This window comes from Pinus tabuliformis, chromosome 6 (genome assembly GCF_031772625.1).
Source record: "Pinus tabuliformis cultivar Carrire ecotype Pingquan chromosome 6, CPIR1, whole genome shotgun sequence".
Taxonomy (NCBI): domain Eukaryota; kingdom Viridiplantae; phylum Streptophyta; class Pinopsida; order Pinales; family Pinaceae; genus Pinus; species Pinus tabuliformis.
Window position 1 is genome coordinate 954,879,414 of NC_142292.1, and position 7,595 is coordinate 954,887,008.

Sequence of the window (7,595 nt, forward strand, 5' to 3'; positions counted from 1 at the left end):
TTTAATAGTTATTCATCTTATCTCTTTTTCTATAATTTTTTTTTCCTCATTTAAACCTAAAGGTTTTTTTATAATGTTTATGTTTCTTTACACTTGAGTGTAGTTTGGAATGCAATTATAATACCGTGTTTTTTAACGTTAGGATATAATTTGATCATGTAAATACATATTTTGTTATTTATTTTTCTAGTTTTTGAAGCTATGTGTCTTTTAAGTTTGAAAGCATCGTGATATACATGCATTGTACACATTCTTACCATGGAATCAAAAACCAAGGCACAACTAGAGTAATAAATATTAAACTTAATGATATGTTTTTAGGTTATTTTTCTAATTTTCATATTAATTCAACATATCAAGATATTATATTGCAAAATTAGTAAAAAACATACAACGCAATAAAATGTGTGCTTGGTAGAGAGCATTAGGGGTACAAGGAAGCTATAAGCTAAAAATAATAGAAGATAGGGTTAGAAAAATGAAATAATCTTGTGACCAAAGTATCTAACGATTTTTTAACATAATTGTTGGAACACTTTAATATTTTTCCTCTCGTCTTCCAGTAGTCATATGTGACAAAAAGAATCTATGACTTCTCCACATAATTGTTGAATTAATGAAAACTTCCAATATTTCTTCACTTGTCTTTTAAGGGGATACATGTGAAAAACATAATTTGCGCCCTATTTTATTGAATTAGTGGAACACTTCAAATATTCTACTATTTGTTTTTAAACGTGGATTATATATATATATATATATATTTTTAAAGAAACAAGTAACTTATATTATTCAAACTAGTAAACAAGTTAGTACCCTTACATACACAAACTGATCATCATTTGCTGAGTTCCAAAACTGATCAAAATGGATTCTACTGCTATCTTGCTTATGCCCAACTAAAATCATAAGACTTAATCTTATATAGTCTCCAAAATATGCCATTATATAAAATTGTTTTACATAACATTTGTCGAAACAAGAGATTCTGAAAGATAACTACATTCCTGGAGTCCAGCTGCCTGCCATCACATTTCCAGTTTCTTCCGTTGACTGTAGTGGAATATCTGAGTTCACCAGCTCCTCAAGCTCGGTTGACTGTAGTGGAATATCTGAGTTCACCAGCTCCTCAAGCTCGCTTGGAAGTTCTGCTTCAGAAGACTTCTGAAAGGTCATGGAGACTAAAGACTTCTTTAAGAACACCTACAGTTCTTGCTTCAACTGTCACCTTAATTCATTCTACCTTCGCGCTGAGATTGTGGACCTCGGTGACTAGATTGACCACTATCAACTAGAGTCGCTCCATATCCACCTCTCGCACTACCAGTGAAAAATGTGATCTCGCTTCCTCCACTAGTTGCACCCCAACGGTGTCCAGTTTGGACCGCCTATCCTCTGACGGCGTTGTTCCTTGGATCGAACTTAAGCTTTCACCACCTACATCAACAGGGGAGGCCATTCTAAACAACAGACAATATGTCACTGAAATTCGATGCAATTCCATCCTTATCTCTTGCCATTTATAACCATACATGTTTCCAATTCCGTTCTCAACTATCATTGCAATGAATGCCCCTGATGCACATTCTCTAGCTAATTTTATCTCTACCTTGCAACCTTTCCTTAATCCAAGGTTTCTCTAGCTAATTTTATCTCTACCCTGCAACCTTTCCTTAATCCAACGTTTGGACTTGCCGCATTTACTCCACTAGCAGGAGAATGAAGAGCTAGCATGTGGAATGTTATAGGCCATGGTGCATTCGCGTGAGGGATGATAGCAGGTGTCCTTGGTAATGACGAAATCCTTCATCATTAACCACCTGGAATGGCAATCCATCTCTGTTTCCAATACCAACAGTTGTCACTTCATACCATCACTGTTGCCTTTACTATGTTATTTATTAGTGCCAGGATAGGCCTTGGGTCATGTTAATTCCATCTTATCATGCAAATTAAAATATCCATTTCCTTTGATTTAATATAACCTTCGATCATCATGGAATATAATGAAATTTTGGGTCTCCTCGATCTAGGAGTAATACACCTTGTTCAAGGCATGCCCCTTTGTTAGTTTGCGCGTCCACAATTTTGGTCTTCTCTATTTTGATGGGGAAGAAGGCAATGGACTCAAATTTTTTAATTTGTTTCCTTATCAGTGTGTCTCAGGGAAGCAAATATTGTTGATTGAGATTTTTAACTTTGTGGAATTTTTGAATGATTAACATTGAATTGCTCAATTTTGTGGAATTTGTGAATGATTAACATTGAATCGCTCAGAGAAATTAGATGTTGAATACCTTTAGCGATGGCTAACTTCAGGCCTTGCCATATATCTAAATCTTTTGCTTGGTTATTGGAAGAAATTCTAATCCCCATGCATATTTAATCTCTATTTTTTTGCCAAGGCAGAAAATTGCCCCTCCCTCTCCTGCCTCCCTTGAAAATTTTGATAGGGAACTAGCAACCTCCCCAGATATATGAAACATCCCACAAGTCACATATATCAGAAACTCATAGTTCAGCTTGGGATCGAGACGTCGGGAGACCACCGGAATTAGAGTTGGGATCCCAAACTCCAATGTGATGCCTATCCTTTCATCATTGCTATGACAAGCCATGTCTCTCAAGACTTGAACCCCGGTGGATGGGATGGAAAACCACCATCCCTACCACTCGATTTAAGCACCCATCGACTCTTAGGGTTTTACAAACTTAAGTAGTTATTCATTTTTATCCTTTTTTCAGTAAAAAGATAAGATTTTCCCTCATTTAAACATAAAGGTTTTTTTATAATGCTTATGTTTCTCAAGTGGGGATGACATGAATATGCTATTTCTTGGTTAAATCAGTGGGGACTAAACGAATATGCCTTTATATAAAAGAACGATAATATTAAAGAAATTATCACTTCTAAATTTAAGGAAAAATTATGGTGCGATGAAAAGTTAGAGGATAAAAGAAAATTAAAAAACTACAAGGAGGTGATCAACGCTAATCTAGAAGATCAAAAGTATTTATTTATTTTGACCAGTGTAAATAATAAAATCAACATTTCTAAAATAATAACTAACACTCCCAAGCTCCATAATGAAATTGGCATTGGACAATTCCCAAATCATCATGCATCAAAAGAATCTATCATCTTTGTGACAACAAGAGGGTTGAAGATGGAAAGCACTCTCTTATAATTCCCTATATATAACCAAATTACATCACAATTTAAAAAAATATGATGAAATGAGGTTTTGGGGTATAGCCAATGTAGGTTTTAACCCCATACAGAAATTACCTGCATACGAATTCTAAAACATAGAAAATAAACAATGCGAGAGCATAACACATAAAACACATATACATAGAGATTTCCCCTAGATCCCAAAACCAGAACTACTAGCTTGATTTTTAATTATATTCCTTTCAATGTTACAATACATATTTATATATGTTGAAGCATCCAATACCATGGACAGAAAACCATCGCGACCAAAACCATGGACCGAAAACTATAGGTAGGTTCGCCCAACCTAATATAGGGTCCAAAAAAAATATTCCTGGGGCACTGCCCCGGACCCCGTAGAGGGGGCCTACCCACCCCCGTCAAAACCCCCTGTGACCCCCCTGTTGCGCAAACGACGCAACGAAGGGGGGCCTCCACCTTCCCTCTAACCCCCCGATTCACTACATAGGTTAGTCATAGAAAGAATATAACACAACCCAACATTCTCGCACTTGTTGTTTTCTTTCCACAGGGGTGCCACAGGAGAGCTTAGTCATTTTTCTAGCCCTAAAACACCCATTGTTTCTCTACACCAAGAAAACTTCTCAGAGCTCACAGATTTTGTCAACGCATCTGCAGTATTCTTCAAAGTGTCCACCTTTACCAGCAACACCTTTTTGTCTTCTATCATATCCCTCACAAAGTGATACTGAACATCAATGTGCTTTGTCTTTGAATGATAAGCAGGGTTATTTGCCAATAAAATTGTACTTTGGTTGTCACAGTCTATCCTTATAACTCCCTGTACTAACTCCATACTTGAACACAATCTCTGCAACTAAACTGCTTCTTTTCTTGCATGAGTGGCTACCATGTATTCTGCCTTTGTAGTAAATAGTGCCATTACAAATTGTTTCTTACTCATCCCATTGACTGCACCTCCAAATAGGTTAAACACATACACACTTGTAGATCTTCTCTGATCCAAATCTCCAGCCCAATCTACATCAAAAAAGCCACGAATATCCAACACTCTATCCAATCCTGGTTTTCCTTGGTAGCACAAACCATAATCACTAGTGCCACGCAAATACCTGAAAACTCACTTCATTGTTGTCCAGTGCTCCTTCCCTGGTTTTGACATAAACCTGCTCAATACTCCCACTACATGTGCAATGTCTAGTCTAGTACAGACCATTGCATATATCAGGCTACCGACTGCACTTGCATATGGAACACGGGACATATCCTCCTCCTCTTCTTGTGTCTTGGGACACTGTTCAGTAGATAACTTTACACCTACAGGAATAGGAACCTTCACTGGTTTACTATCCTGCATATTAAATCTTTGCAGTATTGTCTCGACATACTTCCTCTGGTTTAACCAAAGCTTCCTCTTTGCCCGATCTCTTTTAATTTCCATGCCCAAAATATAGTTTGTAGCATAAAGATCTTTCATGTCGAATTTGGAGGACAATTGGGTCTTCAAATCCTGGATAATTTCTTTGTCATTTCCAACCAGCAACATATCATCCACATACAAGACCAGATAAATAACACGGTCACCAATTAATTTAAAATACACACAATGATCTGCTTTGCTTCTGGTGAAGCCAAGTCCCCGTATAAATGTATCAAATTTTTGATACCACATCCTTGGTGACTGTTTTAACCCATACAGAGACTCCTTTAACTTGCATACCAGTTCTTTCTTACCCTTCACCGCAAAGCCTTCAAGTTGCTTCATGTAGATCTCCTCTTCCAGATCCCCATGAAGAAATGTTGTCTTCACATCCATCTGTTCTACCTCAAAATCAAAAGCATCAACAACAGATAAAAGTAATCTAATAGAAATTACCTTAGCAACAAGAGAAAAAAATATCACCAAAATCAATTCCCACCCCCTGGGAATAACCTTTTGCTACCAACCGAGCTTTGTATTTCTCCACCTTTCCTTCTGCATTTGTTTTCTTCTTAAACACCCATTTGCTGCCAATGGGTTTCCTCCCAGCTGGCAACTCCACCACATCCCAAGCCTAATTTTTGTGCAAAGATGCCATTTCATGAACCATGGCCTCTTTCTAGAGTTTTCCATCCTCTGAATCTACTTCTTCCTTCACAAATCTGGATCATCATCAGTAATAGATAAAACAAAATTTGAACAGAAAGCAGATGGACTATACCTTTATGGCTGCCTTCTTTCTTGAACTGATCTTTTTACACTCGAAGTTTGTGGCTCTTCATCTTCTGATTCCTCCTCTACTGTAGAGTCTGATTCTTCCTCCTTTAGCTCAAACTCTATCTTCTCTGGTTCCTTTGCTTGGACTTCATATTTAATAACATCTTTCACCTATCTGAACACCACATCTCGGTTGTACACAACCTTCCTTGTTTCTAGGTTCCAAAGCTTATAACCTTTTAAACCATCCTTATACCCAATAAAGATGCTCTTTTAAAATTTACTATCCAACTTGGTTCGTTTCTCCTTTGGAACATGTACATATGCATCACATCCAAATACCCTCAGATGTGAAAGAGAGGGTTTCTTACTAGTCCATACCTCTTGTGGAGTCTTATCCTCCAACGCTGATGAAGGTGACCTGTTGACCAGGTAACATGCTATCTCCACCACCTCTGCCCAGAATTCCTGTCCTAACCCGGCACCACTGAGCATGCTTCTTTCCCTTCCCATCAACATCTTGTTCATTCTTTCTGCAACTCCATTTTGCTGAGGTGTATATGGAGTAGTCTTCTGCCGTGCTATACCACACTTCTTACAGAATTCTTCAAATTCCTTACTGCAATACTCTCCACCGTTATCTGTCCTCAGCACCTTTATCTTCTTCTCTGTCTGGTTTTCCATTAGAGCCTTAAATTATTTAAAGCTATCAAAGACTTCAGATTTCTTCTGAAGGAAATATATCCATGTATTCCTTGAGAAGTCATCTATAAATGATACATAGTACACAGACTTACCCAGTGATCGAACCTTCACAGGTCCAAACACATCACTGTGCACAAGCTCTAATATCTATTTTGCCCTCTTACCACCAGAGGGGAAACTCACCCGATTTTGCTTCCCATATACACAATTTACACAGAAATCAAAATCCAAAGAGAAATTACTCATACCTTCTACCATACCTTTACCATGAAGTATTCGAAGGCCCTTCTCTCCAATATGTCCAAGCCTTTGATGCCACATCATAGTCTTCTCTCTGGAGACCACTATATTTTCTGCTCCACTTTCAGGAACCACAGAACTGTTTCACCCATCAACAACAGTGCTACCTTGCAGCTTGTACAGAGTTTCAGTCCGAACTCCCTGCATCAATACCAGTGCTCCTCGAACCATCTTGTAGGTATCCTTCCCAAACACTATTTTTACACCTGCATCATCTAGCTTGCTTACAAAAATCAGATTTCTAGCTAATGTAGGAATATGCAGAACACCCGGAAGTGTTCTAACCCTTCCACCTTGCAACTTCAACTTTACTTTTTCACAACCAACGATTCTAGCCTTCCTGTCATCCCCCAAGAACACATCACTACCATCATATTTCTCATACTCGCAGAACCACTCTCTATGGGGAGTGAAGTGAAAGGATGCACTTGAGTCAATCAACCATGCCTCATGATCTACATGTGTACTTGAAGAACCCAAGTACACATCCCCACCTTCATCTGAGGTGGTTTTCGCTTCTACAGAAGGAGCATCATCAGATCCCTTTCCTTTGTCAAGAGCTTTAGATTTACAGTCCCTTTTGTAGTGCCCTTCCTTTCTGCATTTCCAGCACCATCTTTACAGGTTTTCCTGGAGATTTAGATCTCCCTCTAGATTTATATCTCTCACTCAATGACTTATTTTTGTTTCTGTTCTGGGACCATCCTCGTACAGATAAGACATCACCATTCTGGTTCTCCATATTTTTCCATCTCATCTCCTCCGTCAACAAGGATGAAACTATTTCATCAAACTACAAGGCAGTTGCATTGCTACCTATTGCAATAACCAGACTATCCCAAGAATCTGGTAGAGAACACAACAAACTGATGCACTTATCTTCATCTGAAATTTTAATATCAACAGATGCTAACTGACTTACCACAGTATTAAATGCGTTCAGATGCTCTGCCATTGAGTCTCCATCTTTCATCCTCAGGTTATACAGCTTTTTCCACAGGAATAGTTTATTCACCAGAGACTTAGATTGGTACAAAGTCCCTAACTTGTCTCACAAAGCCTTCACCGTAGCTTCCCCTGATACATTCAACAACACTGAATCTGAGACACACAATTGTATTGTGATCTTTTCCTTTCGATCCAACTTCTTCCATTCTTCATCGGAAATTCCCGTTGGTTTAGTACCCGGATCTA